A 16,337-nucleotide genomic window follows, 5' to 3' on the forward strand; every position below is an offset into this window, starting at 1 on the left:
GAGGGGCCTGGTGCCATTCTGAGTTTTAAGACATTCTTCTTTCATTAACAGACTGCTAGTGACTATATAACATTCAGCTGAAGACTAGCAGGAGGGTACTCTTTCTGCCCCCTTCTGATGCCTATGTCAGAAGCTTTCTCTATCTCCTTTATACTTTAATAAAACTTTATTACACAAAAGCTCTGAGTGATAAGCCTCGTCTCTGGCCCTGGATTGAATTCTTCTCCTCCAGAGGCCAAGAATCCTGGCGTCTTTTTGTTCAGCAACAACCTTTCAGTGGTATACTTAGAAATGGTTAAAATGGTAAATTTCATGTAGTATATGTGTTGTGTGTGCTCAGTTGTGTCTGACGCTTTTCCACCCCATGGATTTTAGCCTACCAGGTTCCTCTATCCAAGGGATTTTCCAGGCAAGAATACTTGAGCGGGTTGCATTTTCCTCCTTCAGGGGATCTTCTGGGCTCAGGGATTGAACCCACATCTCTTGGGTCTCCTTCATTGGCGGGCAGATTCTTTACCACTGTGACACCTGGGAAGCTACATGTTGTATATATTTTACCACAATTTTAAAAATATATAAAATTTTTTTTCCAGTATTCTTCTGGGTGGAGAAGAGAAAACCAAGATTCCCTGAATTTGTACCCCTTCCACACTCCTCCAGGCCATGGTTCCTGCTGGATAGGAAGAACATTCTGGCTGATCATGTAACCCTGGATAAGAAAGAGCAGCAGGCCAGGATCCAGGAACAGACATCCAAGGTCCCCAATTTCCATTCAGTCTGGCTTCCTTGAGGACCCCCTGGTGAAAGGGGAACTTTTGTCCTTTGTCCTGTCTTCATTCTAGGAACACAGGACAGTGAGGACCTGGAAGGCTGGGCGTGGAGTGATGCAAGTTTGATCACCCCTGTGACTGTGAGCGATTTTTGAGGACAAGCCCAGGGCCCTTGTGGGAAGGTTTCAGGCCACATGAACTTTGAACACTTTATTGACCCTATCCTGGAGGGTTACAGGATGGGTTCAAAATGGCCTCCGAGCAGGAAGAGCAGCCAAGCCAGCTTTTGGTCAATGCCTGGGAACATGCAGGTGTCATCGTCAGCAGTTCTTGTTCTCGGTCTCTGTGATGGAGACGACAGCCCGCTCCCTTCCTGGCTGGCCCATTGGCATCCTAGAGCCAGAGCCATCAAGCTGGACTCCTTATCCAACCCCTTCAACATCCACCACCCTGGGGACCTCCTCACTTCTATCACATCCCACCGTGATCATTACTACAACCACATTCATCACCTCCGCCAACAGGATCACCCATAAAGGTTACATTTCTGTCTTCACCTCTGCCAGCCCCACTACGTATTTTATTTACTTATTTTTATTTATCTGGTTGCACTGAGTCTTAGGTGTGCCGTGGGCTATCTTTAGTTGTAGCATGAGGGATCTGGTTCCCTGATCTGGGATCAAATCCAGGCCCTCCACATTGGACCACCAGGGAAGACCCCTCACCACGTATTTTAAGAGGGCTTGCTACAATAACCAATCTTCCCTTCGTCTTTACTATCCGAGTCATCATCCACCAAAGCCATGCTGTCTACACCTCTAACACCTTCACACCCCAGCACTCAGTGACAGGTGTTCTCATCATCACCAACTCCCATATTAACATAAACCCCTGCATCACCATCAGCATCCTCACCAATACCCTCTCCCTTCACACCCAGCATCCTATCACCTCCATTACTCTTCCTGTGTCTATCAGAGGCTTCACTAGCAGATTGAAAAACCATCAAACACATCTCTGTGGTTTCAAAATTCTTATAATTGCCCTGATAACCACCATAGGTAAAGGGCTCACACACATTGGATGTGGAGGTATAGAAGTATCAGAACAAAGAAGCTTTACCTGGAACTCTGACTTGGGGGGGGGGCAGGAAGCTGGCACATGGCAGAGGTGGTTTGAAATAACTCTTGGGAGGCCTCTAATTGAAGATTGTCTGCAAGGGTAAGAAAGAACAGAATGGTCACTGATGTGTCTTGTTAATGAACTGATCAACACTTTTTTCCCAGCACCTACTCTACACCAAGCACCCTCCTAGGCGTTTGCTATACTTGCCATTAGTTAAACAACCAAACAGAGAGGGTATTACTGTCTCCATTTCACAAATGTAGAAAGCAACGCTTGGAGAGGTTTGGGAATCTTCCCCAAATCATAAAGCCTGTAAGTTGAGAGAGGCCTGGGGTTTAAACTCAGATCCAATTTCAAATCCCAAGTGCTATATCCCCTCATAACTTGACATCAAGATATTGGTTGGAGCTTTGTTTATAATGGGAAAAGTTTCTAATTTAGAAAAAATATACATGTTTACCAACAGAGGATCAGTAGACCATTATGCAGTCATTAAAAAGCATAGAGTTGATGATATACAACAACATGGAGAGAGGCATTTATCTTTTGTTGAATAAAAAAACAAATTGTAAAATAAGACACCTGATGTGTTCCTATGGCTATAAATATACATATAAGCCCATATAATGATGGCATGAAGGTTATTCCTCAATATATTTAGAGCAGTTATCTCTGGGTGGTAGCATTTCAAATGACTTTTATTTTCTAAAATTCTTTTTAGTGTCAGTTGAATGACAATGAGCAAGTGTCATTTTTCACTGCCAGGAAAAAGATATTCATATTAAATAACCTTTAATATCATGGGTAATCAGCAAATAAAGAAACTGGCCTCTTTTACTGAATCACTTGTGATTTTAACTCCTTTCACATCTAGCTTTGGGTATCAAACCCAGTGATTTATCAAACATACACACACACACACACACACACACACACACACACACACCCTCCCTCAACCATCTGCCTTGGACACTCAGGGCCTCGGTGTATCTTTTTATGGATATAGCACACAGCACTTTGAGAATGACACTTTCCCTGATCAGGACAGCATTCCTCAAATTTATAAGCACATGGGTCAACTCAGCTCCACCAAACCATTTTGTGAATCCCCAATGAGAGTGACCTTGACCATGCTGGATTTCCTAGGAGAAGTTTAACCTGGAATAGGGAAGAGGCATTGTAGAAAGGAACTTGAGATCTTCTATTTAGGCAGCAAATTCTCAGTCTTGGTTAGAATATTAGAACCTCTTGAGGGACTTAAAAAAAACACCCTGATGCCCAGGCTTTGTCCCAGACTCATTATATCAGAATTTTTGAATGTGGGACCCAGAGAGACCTCAGAGGACTTGCATGTGCAGCCAAGTTTGAGAATCTGGCCTCCTGTTCAAAGATCATCAATATCTCTTTGTTTCTTAAGAATTCTAGGGAGTAGGATTCTGGAGAGCAGGATTGTTGGGGCTGTGTGAAACAGGGGACCCACTTTTTAAACTTTACACATTTACATATGGTTTGTCTTTTTTAAACATATGTCTTGCTTTTTAAGAAAAATTAAAATTTGCTGATGTCAAAGAGACATCTGGGAGGTCTGGCCCCAGATTTTTCTGAGACTGAAAGCTGACCACAGGGAACTTCTTCCCATGTCTAGGTCTTTGTTTTCTCTTGAGGTGGAAGTGACCAGATGGCTGGTTGGACCCAATACTCCCCCACGAGGCTATGATCAGGGACCCTGTGTCCAGCACCTCAGCTCACCTGAGGTATCTCCTGAGCTTGCCAAGCCCACCAGGCAGAGGGTGAGGCAAAGGGCAAGTAGGCAGCTGAGCTTCATGGTGTGAGTAGCTTCATGTTCTGGGGTGAAGCTGGGAGGCTGGAACTTATAGCTGCAGCTGAAATAAGGGAAGTATTATGCTTTTTGTTACTTAGAATAAGAAGCACCCTGGGCCAGAGGTGTCGGCTGCAAGAACTGGACTTCTTACCTGGAGGCAATGCCAGTGTCCTTGGATGGATTCTTCCTGGACATTGGGCAAGTCCTCTAGGATGGTGCTTCTGTAGCATCTGGAATGTGTTCCCCAGCTTCATCTACTGCAGACTTGAGTCCCTGTGACCTTGCACTAAAAGGGGACTTTTTGGAGACCTCAGCTTCCCTGTCTGTAAAACAGGTGGGCTGGACCACGCTGTCCCTGAAAGCCCAGCACAGCTCTTCTCCATTCTATTATTATTGGTTCCCATCCAGAACCTCCCAGCTAGTGTCTCAACATCCCAAGAGTGAGAGCACAGCTCTTTGTTCATTGGCTTATTTATTTCACTTTGGGATAATGAGTTTATTGTTTCATATATATCATCATGGGCTCCCCAGATGGTGCTAATGGTAAAGAACCTGTTTGCCAATGCAGTAGACATAAGAGAATTGGGTTCCATCCCTGGGTCAGGAAGATCCCCTGGAGGAGGGCATAGCGGCCCACTCCAGTATTCTTGCCTAAAGAATCCCATGGACAGAGGAGCCTGGAAGGCTATGATCCATAGGGTCTCAGAGAGCTGGACACAACTAAAGCAACTTGGCACAGCATACATCATCATATTTATTTCGAAAAGATCAAGCTATAGTGAATATCAATAGCATAAGCAAAAGGCAAAATCACCCCCCCACACACACAATCTACCATAGTGCTGTGCAGCAGAAACATAATGCAAGCCACAAACAGACTTTTAAATTTTCTAGTACCAGCATTTTTGGGGGGCTGTGCTGCACATGGAATTACTTAGTTCTTCATCTAGTGAGCTAATCCCGGGCCTCCAGGGCAGTGAAAGTACTGAGTTTAAACCACTGAACTGACAGGAAATTCCTAGCATTTGTTTTAAGTAGCAATATTTTAAAGAGTAAAAAGAAAGATATAAAACTACTTTTTATAATAGTTTATTTAACCCAAGACAGAGAATGAGATGATTGGATGGCATCATCTACTCAATGCACATGAGCCTGAGCAACTTCGTGAGATGGTGAAGTACAGGGAAGCCAGACAAGCTGCAGTCTGTGGGGTCACAGAGTCAGACACTACTGAGCGACTAAAGAACAACTCAGTAAATCCAAAATAGGGCAATTTCAACACATAATCAACATATAATAAAGAGCAATATGATTTTTATTTTTCTTTATACTATCTGGAATCTCAGTGTATTTTGCACTTAGGGTACAGTCACATTTTCTGTGCTCAGTAATCAGATGTGGCTGATGGCTACCATGGTGGACAGTCAAATTCCACCACGTGAAGTCAGTGTCTTTACAAGGTATCCTCATAAACATTTTGTTAGGTAGATTAAGCAATTCTACAAAAACAAAGGGTTTATAGGTATTCTTTTCCCTTAGGTTTTGCATATTGCCTTTATACTTGAAGGACAATTTTTTAAAACTTTTTATCTTGTTTGGGTTATAGCTGATTAACAAAGTTGAAATAGTCACAGGTGAACAGTGTAGGGACTCAGCCATATGTGAACATGTATCCATTTCCCCCCAACTCCCCCTTTCAGCCTGGCAGTTCAGGGACAATTCAAGGGGATAAAAAACTCTTGATCAGATTCTCTTTCCCCAGAACAACTGTGGACCTTGACTGAATCCTGCCATGGAGTGTCCCCATTAAGTGGCCAGAATGCTTTTCTGCCTTAGAGATGACTTTTTCCCCCTACCTGAAAGCCTAAGCAAAAACCTCATTGCTTATTCTCAAGATAACATATTTGGGGATCATTCTGTATCATTTTGGGTGGGGGGAGGGTACTGAAATATGGAATGCTTTTTTAATCTACATATTTTTAAAGGGAAATTTTCTTGTACTGATTTCATTGGCCAGAAAGTTGTTTGGGTTTTTCTGTAACGTCTTATGAGACTTTTTGGCCAAACCAATACTCGATCTTGAAATAAGTTTTCTTTTCCATTTGAGTTTTCTATATGAGAAATCAGTTACGTTAGGTTAGCTTCACATGTGGTTTAGTAGTTGTTAAAAGCCTCATCATTGGTGATAGAGGAATTTAAATTCCAGCTTTGCTCATGATCTGTGTGATCCAGACAAATTATTTAACTTCTATGGATGTAATTTTTATTTGGGGAAAATAAGAGAAACTGTTGCTGAAAACCCAGCCTCTGTTCACCTGTACCAAACAAAAAACACAGAGACAGAGCTTTGCAGGAGTAGAAAGGAGCAGCTTTATTACTTTGCCAGGCACAGCAGGCCAAAACTCAAGACAGTGCCCTCCCCCCCCCTCTTCCTGGGAAGTAGGAAGGAGTCTTATAGTTTGTGGCTACAAAATAGGGCTGAAGATAAGGATGGAGCTGATGTAGTCTTGCATTCTTCTTTTCTCTTGGAGACAATGAGATCGTTAGGTGGTTCTGGAACAGGTTCTGGTCGTCTCAAAGTTATCATTCTGAGACATTTTTTCTGGATGGAGAATGCTCACAAAGGGCAAGTGTTAGGGAATGTTGTCTTGGAGAAGTAAACATCAGGTGCATAATACAGTTGTAGCTAGAGGGCAATCACTTTCAGCATGCAATTAAGCAAGAAAGAGAGGGGGGTAAACAACTGTCGACTTGAATGGGTGGAAAGCATAAGGGCTTAATAAGGACAAACATAATGAGGGGGCTTCAACTAGTTTGTGCTACAGCACAAATATTTGTGCTTAGAATCCCTAAGACCACCGTAGACTAAAAAAAAAATTCACAATCTTAAAGTTGAGAGTTATGTTTTATCCAGTGGGATTTTTTAGGACTTTAAGAAGCAGCATGTCAGGTAACCCTCAGAGAATTGCTATGAGGAGGCAAGGGTTGGGGTGGAGAGGGAGTCAGGTTTTATAGAACTTTTGCAACAAAGAGCAGGTAGTCTGAATGTCAAAGGATTATTGAAAATTAATGAAAACCAAGTATTCCAAATTAAGGAATTTAGCACTTTTCTATGTGTGAAAAGATGCAAGAATCTGGGCTCACTGAAATCATTCCTTTGATATGCATCTCGTCTATCAGGGACCAGTATTCTGTGTTTTTATATCATGAGTTTCATCAAGGCTCACCTTAGGAAGTGGCTGCTGTCATTTTTATCTGTTTAGATGGAGAGTATTCTTTCCTTACTGAGTTCCCTCACATTCCAGTTATGGACAACTGTGACATCCTTTGTTTGCTGATATGGTAGGAAATATTCCATTTCTCAACACTCAGGTTTAATTCATGAAAGGACTCACAGGACACAAAGGTGTTTTTTTAATACTTGAGTTAATAGCAAATGGATGCAGAGAAGAATCAATGAAGGGAGAAAGTGCAAGGGGTGAACCTGGAAGAACACAGGCCCAAGCTTTTGCTTGTTGGGTTCCCTCAACCCAACATGTCCTTGGTGTTACCAACCAGAGAAGCTCACTCCTGTCTGGGAGTTTTTACTGTGCTCTGGCACATGGACATACATTGCCTGTGCCCTAGACCTCAGGGAAGTCCCAGACCTCAGAAGAAAATAGGCATTTTCCACATTAAAAATGATTAAGGAAAAAAAATGATTAAAAAAGATAGTTCAAACTTTTCTTAACACTTCATGAAGTGGGCAGTCTCCACTCCCAAGGACTCAAAGAACTGTAGATCATTTACAAAAACAGAATTATTTTTCAGTTTGCTGACCTGGCACCTTGGACAACTTGAGTCTAGATATTTATTTCAACACAGGCATGAAATAGGATCCAGAAGTTCCTACTGGGAGGTGGGTGTCATACTGATGATCATAGGAGGAGTCCTGAATCTTTGAGCATCTATCACCCAGGGGCACAGAGCAGAGAATTCTCTATTCATTCTCTCAAGTGCATCCACAGCATCCCAAAGTAATGGGCTTGATTTTGTAACTGGAAGGGTTAATTTTGAACTTACGCTGGATCTGCTTCCGTGACTTTAACCCTCATCCTGCAGATTTCTTGTTATTGTAGGCATAAATGGCCTGCCTCAGGGAGATAAGCTGAGTCACCCACCTGTAAAAGACTGTAAGGAGGTGAAACTAAACACTCCCCTGCCTGAGGCTTGTCATTCTAGGGGACATTTGCAAGGATTGAATAGTTTTTTGCTCTCTTTTCCTCACCTCCTCCCTTTTCTCTGATCCCTAAAAGAACCTGGTAACCAGGCTCCTGTGCATGCTGACTCTTTTTGACTGTAGACCACCAGACTCCTGTCTGGGATGGGATTCTCCAGGCAAAAATACTGGAGTGGGTTGCCATGCCCTCCTCCAAGGGATCTTCCCTACCCAGAGATTGAAATGGCGTTTCACGTGACTCCTGCATTTCAGGCAGATACTTTACCCCTGAGCCACAGGAAGTCCTAACAAGCCCCTCAGTTCAGTTCAGTCACTCAATCGTGTCCGACTTTTTGTAACCCCATGGACTACAGCACGCCAGACCTCCTTGACTATCACCAACTCCAGGAGTTCACCCAAACTCATGTCCATTGAGTTGGTGATGCCACCCAATGATCTCATCCTCTGTTGTCCCCTTCTCCTCTTGTTTTCCATCTTTCCCAGCATCAGGGACTTTTCAAATGAGTCAGCTCTTCACATCAGGTAGCCAAGGTATTGGGTTTTCAGCTTCAACATCAGTCCTTCCAATGATCATTGAGGACTAATCTCCTTTAAGATGGACTGTTTGGATCTCCTTGTAGTCCAAGGGACTCTTAAGAGTCTTCTCCAATACCACAGCTCAAAAGCATCAATTCTACAGCACTCAGCTGTCTTTATAGTCCAACTCTCACATCCATACATGACTATTGGAAAAACCATACCTTGACTAGATGGATCTTTGTTGACAAACTAATGTCTCTGCTTTTTAATATGCTGTCTAGGTTGGTCATAACTTTCCTTTGAAGAAGTAAGCCTCTTTTTGTTTCATGTCTGCAGTCACCATCTGCAGTGATTCTGGAGCCTAAAAAATAAAATCTGCCACAATTTCCACTGTTTTTCCATCTAGTTGCCATGAAGTGATGGGACCAGAAGCCATAATCGTTGTTTTCTGAATGTTGAGCTATAAGCCAACTTTTTCACTCTCCTCTTTCAATTGTATCAAGAGGCTCTTTACATCTTCTTCACTTTCTGCCATAAGGGTGGTTTCATCTGCGTATCTGAGGTTATTGATGTTTTTCCCAGAAATCTTGATTCCAGCTTATGCATCATCCAGCCCAGCGTTCCTTATGATGTACTCTGCATATAAGTTAAATAAGCAGGGTGACAATATATGGCCCTGAAGTACTCCTTTCCCTATTTGGAACCAGTCTGCCGTTCCATGTCCAGTTCTAACTGTTGCTTTCTGACCTATATACAGGTTTCTCAAGAGGCAGGTCAGGTGGTCTGGTATTCTCATCTCTTTCAGAATTTGCCACAGTTTATTGTGATCCACACAGTTAAAGGCTTTGGCATAGTCAACAAAGCAGAAATAGATGTTTTTCTGGAACTCTCTTGCTTTTTCGATGATCCAGTGGTTGTTGGCAATTTTATCTCTGGTTCCTCTGCCTTTTCTAAATCCAGCTTGAACATCTGGAAGCTCACAGTTCACATAACACTGAGGCCTGGCTTGGAGTATTTGAGCACTACCTTGCTAGTGTGTGAAATGAGTGCAATTATGCAGTAGTCTGAGCATTCTTTGGCATTGCCTTTCTTAGGGATTGGAATGAAACCTGACCTTTTGCAATCCTGTGGTCACTGCTGAGTTTTCCCAAATTTGCTGACATATTGAGTGCAACTTTCAGAGCATCATCTTGTAGGATTTGAAATAGCTCAGCTGGAATTCCCTCACCTCCGCTAGCTTTGTTCATAATGATGCTTCCTAAGGCTCCCTTGACTTCACATTCCAGGATGTCTGGCTCTAGGTGTGTGATCACACCATCCAGATTATCTGGGATAAAAGATACATATTAAGAATATTCTCCATATGTTGATCATGATTGGAGCTGGACAATGGTCCACGGGTTTATAATACTATTTTCTGTACATGTGTTTGGTTGAAAGCTTCCACTATTATAAAGAAAGTGTGAAGGCATCATGATTTAATGAAGAAAGGCATGGAAGAAAACCCATCATTGTGTTCACTTTGTTTAGCTATTGGCACTGGAATAAAGAAATATTGAGGGAATACTTATACTGTGACCTATCTGTGAAAATGAAAGTCACTCAGTTGTATCTGACTCTTTGCAACCCCATGGACTATACAGTCCATGGAATTCTCCAGGCCACAATACCAGAATGGGTAGCCATTCCCTTCTCCAGGGGATCTTCCCAAGCCAGAGATCAAACCCAGATCTTGTACATTGCAGGTGAACTTTTTACCAGCTGAGCCACCAGAAGCCATCAGAAATATTAATTTAATATTCTTCCTGTTCCTGGACCAGAGCTCCTAAAACTAGTGGATTTCCTAAGAGATGACAGCACCAAGGGAACATTTTACCATGTGAGTGAGGTGACAAACAAAGCATCAATCGAACCTTAGAGTGGATGTTGGTTGTCTGGATAACCAACACCTGATTAGGGAGTGGAGTTTTAACTTCCACCTTCACCTTTTCCCTGCCCCCATACCTCAAGGAGAGGTGAGGGTTTGAAAGGTAAACCCATCACAAATGCCTAAAAATTTAATGAATTGTGATTTGTGATAAAGCCTCTAAAGAAACCTCAACAGAGCATGTTATCCATGGTATTCTAAGGAACTGAGATCAATCCAGGCAAAAATATGGGTATACTCCAACATGGCTCACTTGGATCAGTGCAACAGCCTGCCCAGAGGCCTCTGACTCTGCCTTTGCCCCCTAGAGACCACTCTCTACACTGCAGCCACAAGAATCCTGTTTCAAAGTGAATTCTATCCATGAGTCTCATGACCAATTCCTCATTGCCTGAGAGTCAGATTCTGATTTTTAAAGTTTTACAAAGCTCTTTCTTCATGATTTGTCCCCGTGGCCTCTCTGTCTCATCCCTTTCCATTCTCCTTCCCCTCAACGCACTCAGTCCCAGATACCCTGGGCTTGTCTGCTGCTCAATCACACCAGGGACGATTTTGAGAGCCTCTCCTCAAGGCCTCCTTATCACAGAGCATTTCCCTGGCCCTCGCTGGCCTCCTTTATCCCCACCATTCTCTTTCTTCACAACACTCATCATGACCTGGTATAGGATTTTCCCTTGTCTTTATTGTGTGTCTCCCTCCCAGAAGGATATTATTTTACTATATATACATATTTTTTTTCAACAGCTGTTTCCCTACACAAAACACTATGCTCTCAGAACCAAAAGGATACATTTTGATAAATATTTCTAGGTAAATGACTCTCCTATTTTATACTCATGCTAAGTGCCTTGTCATTGAAGAAAGTGGTTAGAGTAAAATTCTTGTTAGTCCCTATGATGATGAGGCCTGTTTATAAAATTATGAATGTAACTGTCATTAAAAGAAAATGAAATAAAGTCTGATAGGGGAGCAGGAGGAAGGGCATTGTGTCTTGAGTAATATCATAGCAGCCTGGAAAAAGCAGTCTTGGCCCCATGAGCAAACTCAAGAAAGTAATGCCTTTCTTGCTCAACCTGCAGTTGCCTCTGGAGAGAAGATGCTCAGCTGCCACTCAACTCTCTGATTTATTTCATAACAGAGAAATGATCATTATTTAACACATATTTATTTTTGGAAGTGTCATGAGGAAATGTAGGTATGTTGACAAGTCTTTCAGACTAAAACATTTGGTGGAAAACACACGTCCCTGACAAGTGTGTGAATTCTTTGTACTCATGACTGGTAATTCTTTCTAAAAACTCTAAAAACATGACTTCCTGCTCTCATGAAAAAACTGCAGATGGAACTGTCCCAGGACACAGAGCATGTAGGTAATACGATCAAGACAAGACAAACACAGTCTGTCACAGTCCATTTAAATAAGTACCCAATTCTGCCAGGAATTCTGAAAATGCCAAGGAGTGGTCAGGTTTTTTTTTTTTTTTTAATTGGAGGCTAATTAGTTTACAATATTGTAGTGTTTTTTTTTGCCATGCATTGACATGAATCAGCCATGGGTGTACATGTGTTCCCCATCCTGAATCCTCCTCCTAACTACCTCCCCATCCCATCCCTCAGGGTCATCCCAGTACAACGTCCCTGATCGCCCTGTCTCATGTATTGAACCTGGACTGGTGATCTGTTTCACATATGGTAATATATATGTTTTAATGCTATTCTCTCAAATCATCCCACTCTTACCTTCTCCCACAGAGTCCAAAAGTCTGTTCTTTATATCTGTGTTTCTTTTGCTGTCTCATATATAGGGTCATTGTTCAGTTCAGTTCAGTTCAGTTCAGTCGCTCAGTCGCGTCCAGTTCTTTGCGACCCCATGAATCACAGCATGCCAGGCCTCCCTGTCCATCACCAACTCCCGGAGTTCACTCAGACTCATTTCCATTTAGTCGGTGATGCCATCCAGCCACCCCATACTCTGTCGTCCCCTTCTCCTCCTGCCCCCAATCCCTCCCAGCATCAGGGTCTTTTCCAATGAGTCAACTCTTCTCATGAGGTGGCCAAAGTATTGGAGTTTCAGCTTTAGCATCAGTCCTTCCAATGAGCACCCAGGACTGATCTCCTTTAGGATGGACTAGTTGGACCTCCTTGCAGTCCAAAGGACTCTCAAGAGTCTTCTCCAACACCGCAGTTCAAAAGCATAAATTCTTTGGTGTTCAGCTTTCTTTACAGTCCAACTCTCACATCCATACATGACCACTGGAAAAATCATAGCCTTGACTAGACAGACCTTTGTTGGCAAAGTAATGTCTCTGCTTTTGAATATGCTATCTAGGTTGGTCATAACTTTCCTTCCAAGGAGTCAGTGTCTTTTAATTTCATGGCTGCAATCAACATCTGCAGTGATTTTGGAGCCCCCAAAATAAAGCCTGACACTGTTTCCACTGTTTCCCCATCTATTCGCCATGAAGTGATGGGACCAGATGCCATGATCTTCATTTTCCGAATGTTGAGCTTTAAGCCAACTTTTTCACTCTCCTCTTTCATCGTTACCATTTGCTAAATTCCATATATATGCATTAATATACTGTACTGGTGGCTTTCTTTTTGACTTACATCACTCTGTATAATAGGCTCAAGTTTCATCCACCTCATTAGAACTGATTCAAATGCGTTTTTTGAAAATTGCTGAATATATGTACCACAGCCTTTTTATCCATTTGTCTGCCAATGGGCATTTAGATTGCTTCCATATCCTAGCTATTGTAAACAGTGCTCTGATGAACATTGGGGTAGACGTGTCACTTTCAACTCTGGTTTCCTCGGTGTGCATGCCCAGCAATGGGATTTCTGGGTCATATGGCAGTTCTATTTCCAGGTTATAAGGAATATTTGCACTGTTTTCCATAGTGGCTGTACAAGTTTGCATTCCCAGCAACAGTGTAGAGGGTTCCCTTTCCTCTGCACCTTCTCCAGCATTTATTGTTTGTAAAATTTTTGATAGCAGCCATTCTGACTGGTGTGAGATGGTAACTCATTGTGGTTTTGATTGCATTTCTCTGATAATGAGTGATATTGACCATCTTTTCATGTGTTTGTTAGCCATCTGTATGACTTCTGTGGAGAAATGTCTGTTTATCTCTTCAGCCCATTTTTTGATTGGGTCATTTATTTTTCTGGTATTGAGCTTCATGAGATGCTTGTATATTTTTGAGATTAATTCTTTGTCAGTTGCTTCATTTGTTATTATTTTCTTCAATTCTGAAGGCTGTCTTTTCACCTTGCTTACAGTTTATTTCATTGTGCAAAAGCTTTTAAGTTTAATTAGGTCCCATTTGTTTATTTTTGCTTTTATTGCCATTTCTCTGGGGGGTTGAACATAAAGGATCCTGCTGTGATTTATGTCAGAGAGGGTTTTGCTTATGTTTTCTTCTTGGAGTTTTATAATTCATGGTCTTACATTTAGATCTGTAGTCCATTTTGAGCTTATTTTTGTGTATGGTGTTAGAAAGTGTTCTAGTTTCATTCTTTTACAAGTGGTTGACCAGTTTTCCCAGCACCACTTGTTAAAGAGATTGTCTTTTCTCCATTGTATATTCTTGCCTCCTCTGTCAAAGATTAGGTGTCCATGTGTGCCTGGATTTATCTCTAGGCTTTCTATTTTGTTCCATGGATCTATATTTCTGTCTTTGTGCCAGTGCCATACTGTCTTGATGACTGTAACTTTGCAGTATAGTCTGAAGTCAGGCAGGTTGATTCCTCCCATTCCATTCTTCTTTCTCAAGATTGTTTTGGCTGTTTGAGGTTTTCTGCATTTCCATACAAATTGTGAAATCATTTGTTCTAGTTCTCTGAAAAATACCATTGGTTGCTTGATAGGGATTGCATTGAATCTATAGATTGCTTTGGAAAGTATACTCATTTCCACTATATTGATTCTTCCAATCCATGAACATGGTATATTTCTCCGTCTATTTCTGTCATCTTTGATTTCTTTCATCAGTGTTTTATAGTTTTCTACATATATGTCTTTTGTTTCTTTAGGTAGATTTATTCCTAAGTATTTTATTTTTTCGTTGTGCTGGTAAATGGAATTGTTTCCTTAATTTCTCTTTCTGTTTTCTCATTGTTAGTGTATAGGAATGCAAGGGACTTCTGTGTGTTAATTTTCTATCTTGCATATTTACTATATTCATTGACTAGCTCTAGTAATTTTCTGGTGGTGTCTTTAGAGTTTTCTATGTAGAGGACGGTGTCATCTGCAAACTGAGAGTTTTACTTCATCTTTTCCAATCTGAATTCCTTTCATTTCCTTTTCTTCTCTGTTTGCTGTGGCTAAAACTACCAAAACTATGTTGAATAGTAATGATAAGAGTGGGCACCCTTGTCTCATTCCTGACTTTTGGGGAAATGTTTCCAATTTTTCACCATTGAGGATAATGTTTGCTGTGGGTTTATCATATATGGCTTTTATTATGTTGATGTATATTCCTTCTATGCCTGTTTTCTGGAGGGTTTTTTTTTTTTAAATCATAAATGGGTATTGAATTTTGTCAAACACTTTATCTGCATCTATTGAGATAATCATATGGTTTTTAATCTTTCAATTTGTTAATGTGGTGTATCACATTAATTGGTTTGCCAATATTGAAGAATCCTTGCATCCCTAGGATAAACCCCACTTGGTCATGATGTACGATCTTTTTAAATGTTGTTGGATTCTGTTTGCCAGAATTTTGTGAAGGATTTTTGCATCTATATTCATCAATGATATTGGCCTGTAGTTTTCTTTTTTTTGTGTGTGGCATCTTTGTATGATTTTGGTATTAGGGTGATGGTGGCCTCATAGAATGAGTTTGGCAGTTTACCTTCCTATGCAATATTCTGGAAGAGTTTGAGTAGGATAGGAGTTAACTCTTCTCTAAAGTTTTGGTAAATTTCAGCTGTGAATCCATCTGGTCCTGGGCTTTTGTTTGTTGGAAGATTTTTTTTGTTAGTTTCGATTTTGGTGCTTGTGATGGGTCTGTTAAGATTTTCTATTTCTCCCTGGTTCAATTTTGGAAGGTTATACTTTTCTAAGAATTCTTCCATTTCTTCCTAGTAGTTCATTTTATTGGCATATAGTTCCAGTAGTCTCTTAGTGACATATAGTGACAGTAGTCTCTTATGATCTTTTGTATGTCTATGTTGTCTGTTGTGATTTTTCCGTTTTCATTTCTAATATTGTTGATTTGATTATTCTCCTTTTCTTTCTTTTTGAGTCTACCTAACTGTATGTCATGAAATTAAGATGCTTACTCCTTGAAAGAAAAGTTATGACCAACCTAGATAGCATATTCAAAAGCAGAGACATTACTTTGCCGACTAAGGTCCGTCTTGTAAAGGCTATGGTTTTTCCAGTAGTCATGTATGGATGTGAGAGTTGGACTGTGAAGAAGGCTGAGCACTTTAGAATTGATGCTTTTGAACTGTGGTGTTGGAGAAGACTGTTGAGAGTCCCTTGGACTGCAAGGAGATGCAACCAGTCCATTCTAAAGGAGATCAGCCCTGGGATTTCTTTGGAAGGAATGATGCTAAAGCTAAAACTCCAGTAGTGGCCACCGCATGTGAAGAGTTGACTCATTGGAAAAGACTCTGATGCTGGGAGGGATTGGGGGCAGGAGGAGAAGGGGACGACAGAGTATGAGATGGCTGGATGGCATCATGGACTCGATGGACGCGAGTCTGAGTGAACTCCGGGAGTTGGTGATGGACAGGGAGGCCTGGCATGCTACGATTCATGGGGTCGCAAAGAGTCGGACACGACTGAGCAACTGAACTGAACTGAGCTGAACTGTGTGTCTATTTTATTTACCATCTCAAAGAACCAGTTTTTAGTTTTGTTGATTTTTGCTATAGTCTCCATTGTCTCTTTTTCAATTATTTCTGCTCTAATTTTTATGATTTCTTTCCTTCTATTAA

The sequence above is a fragment of the Ovis aries genome, chromosome 13 (genome assembly GCF_016772045.2).
Source record: "Ovis aries strain OAR_USU_Benz2616 breed Rambouillet chromosome 13, ARS-UI_Ramb_v3.0, whole genome shotgun sequence".
Lineage (NCBI taxonomy): Eukaryota > Metazoa > Chordata > Mammalia > Artiodactyla > Bovidae > Ovis > Ovis aries.